Here is an 11,919-nt window from a genome sequence, read left to right on the forward strand (position 1 = left end):
ACATTCACCCGGTGCTATACCAGCTGCACTGGCTCCTGGTGGAGTACAGGATCAGGTTTAAGATGCTGGTTTTAATCTTTAAAGCCCTATACGGCCTAGGACCCTCATACCTACAGGACCGCCTTTCCTGGTATGTCCCACAGAGGAACTTACGGTCTTCAAATAAAAACATCTTGAAGATCCCAGGCCACAGAGAGGTTAGGCTGGCCTCAACTAGAGCCAGGGCTTTTTCGGCTGTGGCTCCGATCTGGTGGAATGCTCTGTCACAAGAGACTAGGGCCCTGCGGGACTTGACATCTTTCCACAGGGCCTGCAAGACAGAGCTGCTCCACCAGGCCTTTGGTCAGGGCACAGCCTGACTCTCTCCTTTGGCAGTCTTCACAGAATCTCTAGCCCAATGGTTGCCATCAATTTGATTTGAATTAATTTTATAATGAAAGATTTTAGAATGTTGTACTATTTTATTGTTGTTAGCTGCCCTGAGCCCGGCTTCAGCTGGGGAGGGCGGGATATAAATAAAAATTATTATTATTATTATTATTATTATTATTATTATTATTATTATTATCATTATTATTATTATTATTATTCCCAACAATGAGTCAACATCCCATGACCTTGTCACCCCTTACATCTCCTTTGGATGCTTCTGTTCCATGTAAAGCTGGGACTGAAAACCTACTGTCCTCCAGATCTTGCTGGACAACAACTCCCAACATCTTTTAGCGCTGTGTGAAGAAGTCCTTTCTTTTATCTGCCCTGCATCTTCCTGCATTGCAGAGGGTTGGACTAGATGGCCCTCGGGATCCTTTCCAACTCTACAATTCTATCATTCCAACCTTCAGCTTCATTGGATGGCCACGAGCTCTAGTGTTTGGGAAGAAAACTTTTTCCTCTTTCCACTTTGTCCATGCCATGCATGGAGCTTTATAAGTGTCTATCATGTCGCCTCTCACTCAGTTCAGAGATGCTGCAACCTTTCCACACAGGTGAGTAGCACCCCAGGGTCTTGATGTGGTTGAGGTTTCTCCACCTCCAGTTTACTTTCTGAAAACCAGCCGCACAATTTCTCTCATCTAGTTCTCTCATCTCTCATCCCCTCAAATTTTGGCCTTAAGAAGCAGAACCCTGGAGCTAAGCAGCTGTGTAAGAGCAGACTTGCTTCCAAATCACATTATTGCATCGCTCTCCCACCTTTCCCTCTAAAGCAGGGGACGGCAACCTAAGACCCATGGGTCACAAGCGGCCCACGGGGGTCGTTTTTAACCGGCCCATGAGCTGCCCCCAAACCGAGCTGCCCACTTGGTGAGTCCCCACACACTGCACTAAACCAGCATTAAAATGGCGCAGCGCAGCACAGGGACTCGCTTCTGCTGCACCAGAAATTTTGTCTGCGCATGCGCAGATGCCAAAAATCACACAGCGGGATCTCTGACGGAGAGAACTGGCCCAGGCAAGGTAAACCTTGCCGACTCCTGCTCTAAAGAGTTCAAGGTAGTAGACACAGTCCTTCTTCTCCAAGATTATTGGGTCCAGGGGACCCATCCCCTGCCCCAAGGACTAACATTCATTCCTACACCACAAGGTAAAATTCTCATGGGTAGAACTATTGCAAGGAAAGCAGATCTTTCTCTCCTGGCCCCTGTGATATGTAGACCCACACCAACATAAAGAGCTGGTGTGGTATAGTGGTTAGAGTGTCAGACCAGGAACTGGGAGATCAGGGTTCAAATCCCCCAACTCAGTCATAAAGCTCACTGGGAAAACTTGGGCCAGTTGTTGCCTCTCAGCCTGTAACCTACCTCACAGAGTTGTTGTAGGGATTAAAGGAGGAGAGGGGAAACCCATGGACACCACCTTGAGCTCCTTAGAAGAAAAGGTGGGCTATAAATGCAATACTAAATAATGGTTTGGAGTACAGGAGAGTATATTTAGGATTGGGATTGGACATATTCCCAAAGAAGATCCATATAATAGGAAGAGGGGAGAAATCCGTCCTGCAAAACTCAGCTGCACTTCCAAAACCAATACACAAACTGTAATAATAATAATTAACAACAGCAACCATTTACTTGCCTTTCATTCCAAGGTCCCAAAGCAAGATACAACATTAAAACACAAATGTGTGCACCCCAAAGAATTCAGTTTTCACTGTTTTGATTTAGCTCACCAACCCAAAAATGCATGTAATTCCCCACAAAAAGCAGCATATATCTAGGAAAATTTCATATAAATATGTACATATTAGGAAAATACAATGAAAAGCCTTGTATCCATGCAAAAGCATGGAGGGTAATTTTTTTCTATGCTTCACTAAGATGAGACCCATTGAAATTAACAGACCTGAGTTAGCCACACCTATTTGTTTCAACAGCTCTGCTATGAGTGTCAGGAACACTGGATACATTAATGCTGCAGCAATAAAACTGCTAGCACATTTAGAAAGCAAAGCAGGGTCTGTACAGTTTCTAATTGGATGGGGAACCTCATATTGAGATTCCTACATTGTAGGGGGTTGGACTAGATGACCCTTGGGATCCCTTCCTGCTATATAATTCTAAGATTCCATGAAAAATGTGTGGATGAGGAGAATGGCGCATGAAAATTCATACGAAGCTTCCTGCAAACAAATATATATATATATACATAAAACTGCAATGTTTTATGTGTTCAGTGTTTATTTTCTTTCAGTTTTAAAGACTTCACTGGGTGGTCAGAACATTTTACAAACAGCTAAACAAATAACCAAGTGGTAACTTGCAGTTACAGATCTGTAATCCCTGGTTAGAGATTACTTTCGAGCATCAAAAAAGGTGCAATCCGAGATCAGTCAAGGAAATATGAATATCATTTTTGCAGGAGCAAATGTGGGGTGGATTTAGGATTGTAAAAAAGAGCAAAAATTGACATACCCAGCTATCCTTGATATGCATCCTTAACACACCCCTTTGATTTTTTTTTATTATTACTATTATTTTTAATTATCCTCTTCCCTTTGATTTATTTTATATTTCTTTCCAGATGCTCAAAATAGCAAGCACTCTCCCTGCCCCGACCCACCTCCCCATCCTGCAACTGCTGGTCTCTTTCTCTCGCTCTCTCTCTCTCTCCCTCTCTCTCCCTTCATATATATAAACACACATATGTGATCTGGATTTCCTTAAAAAGCTTGTTCAGAAGATAACCTGTTGGGGGCAACCCTGGTACCCGATGCACGCACTGGGTCTTCCTTCTCTCCTTCCCTTCTCCTTACCCTCTCCTTTGTCTCATGCCCTGTCACTCTCAAATCCACCCTGCCAGCCGCGGCCCCTCCGCTGTCAAGTTCCTGCGCCATCCGGAGGGACTCGAATTTCTGGTTGCTCAAAGATGCCAGCTCCTACTATTCAACTTTGCCACCCCTCCCTACACACACACACACACACAGCGCAAAGAGCTCCGGTAACCATAGAAACAGACACCAATCGAAGGGATTCCTTTGCAAAAAATAAAAATAAAACAAATTAGAAGGTGTTGCAGCGAATAAAAACCTAAGACAGACTCATAGACAGGTAAGGAAAGGGGGGGGGGGGACTTCTTTATTTTGGCCATTCAACAGCTGCCCCCCCAACACACAAAATGTAAAGGTAAACAAACAAAGGAACTTTCTTCCCCCCACCCAGGGACACAGAGCAGAAAAATGGAACCAGGATTACATCCTGGTACATAAATGTCTACTTATGAGCAAGAACCAGACTAGGACCTGGAAGAGACCAGGGTTTTAATCCCCACACAGCCCTGAAGCTCACTCAGTGTGTCCTTGGACCAAGCACTGCTTCTCAACCTAGCCTACCTCACAGGGTGGTTGTGAGGATAACATGAAGAGCGGGAAAAGTAATGTACTGTATATCAGCCTGGACCTTTTTGTAGAAAAATGTGGGAAATAAATGCAACAAATAATTTGTGGGGAGGAGAATCAGGGGTGCCCAGTGAGGTTCATATGAGGTTCATGGGGTGAGTTGAACCAGGTTCTTCTCAGTCCTAGTCCAGCACTCTAACCACTGCCCATTACTGTGTTTTGACTAACATTAAACCTGAAGAAGCGATCGGCCAAACTCAAAAGGCTTCTCAATACTTTGTGACATTTTGGGAAGTCCCCAAAAGTTATGTTTCTGTCTATGAAATATATAAAGCCCTTCAGATCTTGGGACCAGTTTACCTGTGAGATATCACCGTCCCAGCAGCGGCGCTTGTCATTCACAATGGCGGCGCTTGTCAGACTCAACTATAGCGCTTGTCATTCACAACAGCGCCGTGCACACAAAATTAACTCTTACATCAAAATATTATGCGTAAGTGTGGTGTCTGACATAAGCATAATAAAAGTTAATTGGGGGGCTAAACTAAATTGGGGGCGCTGGGCAGATCTTTGCACCCCGGCGGCGCATATACTAAAGACAGCACTGCCCAAGGGCCATATTCCATTCTCAACCACAATCCAGGGGCCACATGATAGTAGTGGGTGGGGCCAGAGGCAAAAGGAGGCAGAGCAATGCATATAAGTTTCACCTTTGCACTGCAAACTATTTTTTTGCACTTGCTCTTGTGGCCCTCTCCATCAAACTAGGAAGAGGCATGATCAGAGTTCAAGGACACATTTATTTAATTATTGCATTTATAGATGATACACATGGTTTGCGCCCCATCCTCATTTAATCCCCAGAACAACCCTGTGAGGTAGGTTAGGCTGAGAGGCAGTGACTGGCCCAAGGTCACCTCCTAGGGAGAGCTTCATAGCCGAGCAGGGATTTGAAACGGGTCTCTCCCTGGTCCTACTCTGCTGCTCTCACCACTACACCACATCAAGCCAGGCCAAAACACTTGGCATACAAAGGGGATCCAGCTCAACTTGTGGTGTAGTGGTACGAGTGCATGACTAGGACATGGGAGACTAGGGTTCAAATCCCCCGCTTGGCCATGAAGCTAATGGTGTGAGCTTAACCTAACTCACACGATTGCTGTGATGATTAATTGTGGGGGAGAACCATTAATACCACCTTGAGCTCCTTGGATACAATAAACATTTAAAAACAAGATTTTCAAGGCAGAAGTAGATATCCCTGACCCTGCTTTAGAAAACAGGTGAAGGCTGAGATGGGTTTCCAGTGATCCAGAGATACTTCCTTTCCTGTGAGTGAACCTCATCCCTCATTCAGGAGTGAACAGAACCCTCCGTTGGCTGAACACCAGCACCGCTCCCCTTGCTATGATGACAACCAAACCAAGCTGTTTTCTACCAAACAGCCAGGAGCCGCTGTGTTGCCGCTCCAGAAGGACATGGGCAGGCAGCTTATGTCCCAAACAGCCTGCATGGAGGATAAAAACAGATCTTCAAATATTTGCTCCTCCTGACAAACTTCCCCCAGGGCTTGGGGGGCGGGGTGTCACAGCTGCTGCCTTGACCACACACAAGAAGCTTTTCCCCTGCCAATACTTTTTAGTAGCTTGCTCGCAAGGCCTGGGGTGGGACGTGGGTCTGTATACAGGCCAGTTTCAGAGGAAGCAGACACCTCTCTCTCTCTCTCTTGCTTTCTTCCTACCTAAACTAAAATGTAAAAATACAGGGAATGATCTTAGGGAAATGGCTGTGGCTCAGTAGTAGACTATCTGCCTTGCATGCAGAAGGTCCCAGGTTCAATTCCCAATAATGGCTCCACATAGAAGTGAGGGGAAATCCTGCCTGAAATCTCAGAGAGCTAGATGGATCAGTGTTCTGAACCAGTACAAGGTAGATCCCTGTGTTTCTGTTTAATTCAGTCTTTTATTCTGAACTAGGGTCACAAAGAGTTGGACACGACTAAACAACAACAAATGAGGACAGAATCTTACTTTGTTTTTATGGGCCATAGCTCACTTGCAGAATATTTGCCTTGCACACAGAAGGTCCCCAGTTCTTTCACCACATCTCCAGATAGGGCTGAGAAAAATTTCTGCCTGAAACCCTAGACAGCCACTGCCAGTCCATGTAGACAGTACTGAGCTAGATGGGGCAGTGGTCTGAATCAGTACAAGGCATCTTCCTATAGGTTACCATATTTTTCGCTCTATAGGACGCACCCGACCATAGGACACACCTTGTTTTAGAGTGGGGAGAACAAGAAAAAAAAATTCTCCCCCTCTCTGCGCAGTGCCCCTTCAGCGAAGCAGCAGGAGAAATGGAACCCCTTCCATTTCTCCTCCTGCTTAGCTGAAGGGGCGCTGCGCTTTAGCTGAAGGGGCACCTACCCTTCAGCGAAAGGAACCCGAAACCTCCGGAGCGCAGTGGGAGCTCCCGCTGCGCTCCGGAGGCTTCAGGCGGCTATCTTTGAAGTCTGGAGAGCGAGAGGGGTTGGTGCGCACTGACCCCTCTCGCTCTCCAGGCTTCAGTGAAGGCAACCCGAAACCTCCGGAGTACGGCGGGAGTTCCCGCCGTGCTCCAGAGGCTTCGGGTTCCTTTCGCTGAAGCCAAGGAGCCTGCATTCGCTCCATAAGACGCACACACATTTCCCCTTAATTTTTGGAGGAGAAAATGTGCGTCTTATAGAGCAAAAAATACGGTATCTCCAATGCTAGCCCTGCTCAGAGCAAACTCATGGAAATGAATGGCTACAACTCAGTTATGTCCATTGTTAGCTTATTTTTACTATATTTATTTGCTGCTGTTTTCCAACAAAAACAAAACCCACAGCGACTTACCAATAAATGAATATTAAGAACAAGAATAAAACAGTATAAAATGCACGACAAATATATTTAAAAACAGATCCAACTCCTGCTAAAAGTAAAATCCACAGGGCTGGGTAATAACATTTTTAGCTAGCACCTCTTGGACCAATTAAAGTTTCAGACTCAACTCCAAGGGCAGCCCTATGAGGAATGCATTGCAGTTGTCCAGGTGCCCTACAATGCCAATGATTTTTTGTGCAGATTTTTAAAAAAATGCAAGTCAGTGCAGAACTGTGGCAGACCAAACTTGAGACTGGAAAAGCGAGAAATTGGATGAAACGGAAATCAACCGCCCATCTTTATACTGGATTCTGGTTGAGGCAGCATGACCATGAACTTCTGCAGCAATGGTCAAAGACTTGAATGTGCTGTCTCTCTCTACCTCTCTATATGCGGAGCAAAGTAATAGTTGCCTGTCGTCATTGCTCTGATTGTGGTCTGCCTTGATGCAGCTGCACCATCTGGAAGGTCTCTTCCTCTTGGTGGCTGTGGGGAAGGGGAGGGTTGTGCTGAGACAGCTTGTTTCTTGCCGGGGGGGGGTGAGGAAGGCTACCTGCACTGCAGCAGCCCCCTAGTCACCAGAGGAGGAAGTTTCCCTCCACCTCACCCCAGAAACTGGTCCCACATGGATGCAGCAGACTGAGAAACAACCCAAAACTGGGAGAAAAAACCACAAGCCCCCTTCCTTTTTACCCTGGGGTAAAGGCCGGGATTCTTACACAACACCCTGTGCCTTCCAAAGCAGAGCAGAGAAGGCTGCCCATATATGGAGTTGGACCACTGATCCAACTGGCCCTATATAACACCAACACTGACTGGCAACAGCTCTCTGTGGTTTGAGTCTTTGCCTTGGCTTTACCCAGGGGAGCCAGGGATGGAACCTGGGACTTTCTGCATTTGGGGAGCGTGTGCTCAAAGTATGCCCCTTCCCTCCTAAAAATATAGCAAGATTCAAGTCCTCTTGGGTCTGAAGAAAGGTATGGATTAAATAGTAACACAGGAAGAAGCCTCAGAGCTTTATTTCTTTTAAAAAAATGTTTAGGAGTACTCTCATTTTCCTACTCATATTGAAATACTGCCCCACAATGAGGCCAAACTTAGATGCACAAAATGTACCCCTGCATACCCCCCCCCGAAAAAAAGCACTCAGAAGCCTTATACTAAGTCAGGCCATTGGCCCATCTAGCTCAGAAATCTGCATGTTGACGGTGGTATCATGTGGAAAATGTGGCTGTTTTGAGCAGGGATTTGAAGGACCTGAGAAGCAAAGTGACCCATCTGAATTCAGGGATTGAGTGCCAAGCAAAGGAGATACACAAGGGTCATACAGATCTCAACCCCCACCCCCCACCCCAGAAGGTTATGGGCCCAGGAAACAAATAGATCCCAGAATGTAAAAAATATTTTGCAGAAATTTTTATTTTATTTTGAATTGAGTTTTGTTTGTTTCTTTGCTTGTTTGTTTGTTTCCTGTTAGCCACGAGATGCCTTGCTTTGTTCTATTTCGAGAGGATTACCGTAACTCCCCACTCTTTCCTCTACCCCTTCCAATGCAACTAGACAGCAACTAGGCAAAAGAGCTTTATTTTCTTGTCGAGATTTTTGGGGCTTTTTTCGTTTTATTTTTGACACTTTTTCCTGCCATCATTTTTTTTCTTTGGCGGATTCCCCCCCCCCCCCCCATTTTTCATTTTTAAAATGAATAGCCAGAATTCCATAGCTGAACGAACTCCTGGACTGCCTAGTTTCACTCAGAGCAATTTCATTCTGTGGAAAAAGTGTTTGGAAGCCAGACTGAGAGTGAGAGGAATTTTAGAAGCAAAACCCAGAGAAGATGGCAACAGCAGAATGATCTAGTATGTCTAGTATTCAGGATAGTATTTCAGATACTCATACGGTTCACACTAACAGATGTGATACAGCTGCTCAGATAACTGAGAATTTACAAAAGGCTTTTGGATTTACAAGTAATGTTCTCATTGAGCATGGAGGAAAGATATATTTAAATTAAAGCTTGAATCCAAGAAGGACTGTAACAATCAAGTGATAGAGTTCCTAGCCATTATTGAGAAGCTAGAACTTTCAGATTTCAAACTGGATGATTAACTGAAAGTTTGCTATTTCCTTGGGGTCACTAGGAAGAAAATTTGAAACTTTTGGCCACTCTCATGGTTGACAAACCAAGGTTAACGCTAACTGGTGTGACTGTGCACTTGAGAGAGGAGTGTGTGGAGAGAAGAGAAATCTCTCCAGCCAGGAATGGAAAACTCACTGAATCAAACTATGTGTCCCAGTCTCAGAGGACAGCCAAGGCTCCATCCAAAAGAGGTGTGTTTCATATGTAACAAAGAGAGACACATATATAAATTTTGTGAAGCCCCCAAACCAGCAAAATCCCCTTCATTTAAGCAACCAAGTCAAAATAAGAGAAGCATAAATATAAAGGAAGCAGTTTTCTGTTGCATGAGAAGAATCTAGCTGCAAACAGTTGTGATGTGAAATCTGGATGTTCTTCACATATGTTATGATGAAGATACCTGTGTTCTCTTTGCTGCTGCATGGAATAACCCTGAGTCAGAACTGTGGATTTTGTAAGTAAAGCTTATTAAACTTACTGAACAGTGTAGGCTATTCATTGTGAGGGGGGTAGAAATGGGAAAGCTCTGTAAGCAAACTAAACAAGATAGTTCTAACAGCCTATTCTTCCATGCTGTGCTGCTACTTAACTTGCTGCCCCTTGCCATGGGGTTAGATTAATCCATCATGCCTTGACATTGTGATGCACATGATGTGAAAAGCACAATGGGTTGTGTCTGTTTTCAGAAGCTCCATGTCCACAATGATTTTTAGTTTAGAGAAAAGAGGTACAAGATGTGATGCACTACAAGTTTGTAAAATGAAGCCTGCCATGGAGAGACTGGGCAGAGAACCCCTCCTCCCCCTTCTCTCTTAACACTAGAAGTCATGAACACCCAACGAAGCTGAATGTTGGAGATGCAGGACGGAGAAAAGAAAGTCCTTCACACAGTTAAACTATGGAACTCACTCCTACAGAATGACCACCAAACTCAATGGCTTTAAAAGAGGATTGGGTGATGTCTATACTCTGCTTCTGAATACCAGTTACTAGAAACCACAGAAGGCATTTTAGGAAACGTTAATAAGGTCCAGCTTTTTTGTGTGGCTGTTCCCTTCTTTACTGTGTTGAGTGGGCTCTAAACCCAACTGGGATAATGAATCACCCCACTCTGAGTCGAAATGCCAAGCCATTCCTCTCGCTTCCTGCTCCTCATACCTCTGTGCCAGCAGATATGGGGGAGAGGGTTTCAGGTGTGTTTTTTTGGAGGGGGTGATTATGCAGCAGCAGACATGCTATGATGAGTAGAAAGGTTTATGACAGTGTCTCATGCATGTTCCAAACTGATCAATTAGCGCAGCTAATTCAAGCCCATCTTTCAAAGCCAGGATGCACTGGAAAGAGAGTACTTTATGACTACCTGGGCTTGGTCATGGAGTGGGTGGTAGACAATAAACTACCAGTCAATCCAGACATGGTGAGGGCACTCTTGGTAGCTGGTTGGCCTTCCCAGTTAGAAGGTGTTCACCATGCCCTGAATGGGGTTCTATCATTCTCCTTAGAGGAGCAGGCTCCTTTCCTGGTGGTCCTCTGAGACCAGGAATAGGGAAGCTCAGAATGTGCACACACACATAACAATGCAGCCCTTGGTCAGTTCTGCACAATATCATGGAATTATAAAATAGAATAGTAGAGTTGGAAGGGACCCTGAGGATCATCTAGTCCAACTCCCTGAAATGCAGGAATCTCAACTAAAGCATCCATGATAGATGGCCATCCAACCTCTGGTTATAAACCTCAGTGGAAGGAGAGTCCACCACCTCCCAATGGAGTCCATTCCACTGTCTAAGAGCTCTTACCATCACAAAGTTATTCCTGATGTTTAGCTAAGATCTCCTTTCTCGTAACTTGAAGGCATTGGTCCCACCCTCCAGAGCAGGAGAAGGCAAGCATGTTCCATCTTCCATGTGACAACCCTTTAGATATTTGAAAATGGATATCATATCACCTTTCAATCTCCTCTTTCCCACCCTAAATATACCCAACTCCCTCAACTGTTCCTCATAAGACTTGGTTTCCACACCCTTTATCACCTTGGCTGCAGCTTGTCAATATCTTTCTTAAATTGTGGTGCCCAGAACTGGTGTGGTGCCCACAGGTGTGGCCTGACCAAGGCAGAATAGAACACTACTATTACTAACCTTTCATATGTACACTATACATCTGTTGATGAAGCCTAGAATCCCATTAGTTGGTTTGTTTTTTTACTGCTGTTGACTCATGTTAAGCTTGTGGTCTACTAAGACCACTAGATCCTTTTCACATGTACTATTTGCAAGTCAGGTGCCCCCCATCTTATATTTATGCTGCTGGTTATTCCTGGAAAGCATAGAACTACACATTTCTCCCTTTTGAAATTCATTCCATTAGTTTTGGCCCAGTTCTCCAGTCTGTTAAGGGCATCTTGAATCCTGATTCTGTCTTCTGTAGCATTAGCTGCCCCTCCCAGTTTGGTGTCAATATAGCAACTGGACCTTTAGTGTGGTGGCATCTTGATCTGGGCATGCCTCCTGGTGAGGAGGCGGCAAGCCCAAAGTAGTCACTCAGTCAGAGATGCCTCAGGCAGCCTCCTCTGAATCTGCCATCAGCCATAACTGGGAGTGATTAAAAGATCTGAGGATATGTGATGCTGATATATGGCAGATTGTCCATCCTTGGCAGAAGCTGTCTAGGAAGAAGACAAGCCCAGAGCAGAGACTCATGCAAAGACACAACTTGGAAGCCTCCCCTGGGTATTTATGCTGCATCTTTGCACTGGTAGTGCCTGTGTGATCCAATGGCACCAGAGGCCCACAACACAACTACCTGCCCACCCCAGCAGAAACTGACTGGAAGATGGGAAACGCATAAGCAACATCATCTCTTGTAGAGATGCATAGCAGCTTCCTCTGGCAATAAGCAATCCTGTCGCTCTCAGAACTGAACACTCCAGCAACAGTAGAGTTGTGGATTGAGAGGGTGAATATAAACCCAGAGCTGTTACTCATGCAGAGACACAATTAGTCTGTTGGCATCTATGTGTCTCGGGAGACAATGGAGGA

Source organism: Podarcis filfolensis (genome assembly GCF_964270895.1).
Source record: "Podarcis filfolensis genome assembly, chromosome: Z".
NCBI lineage: Eukaryota > Metazoa > Chordata > Lepidosauria > Squamata > Lacertidae > Podarcis > Podarcis filfolensis.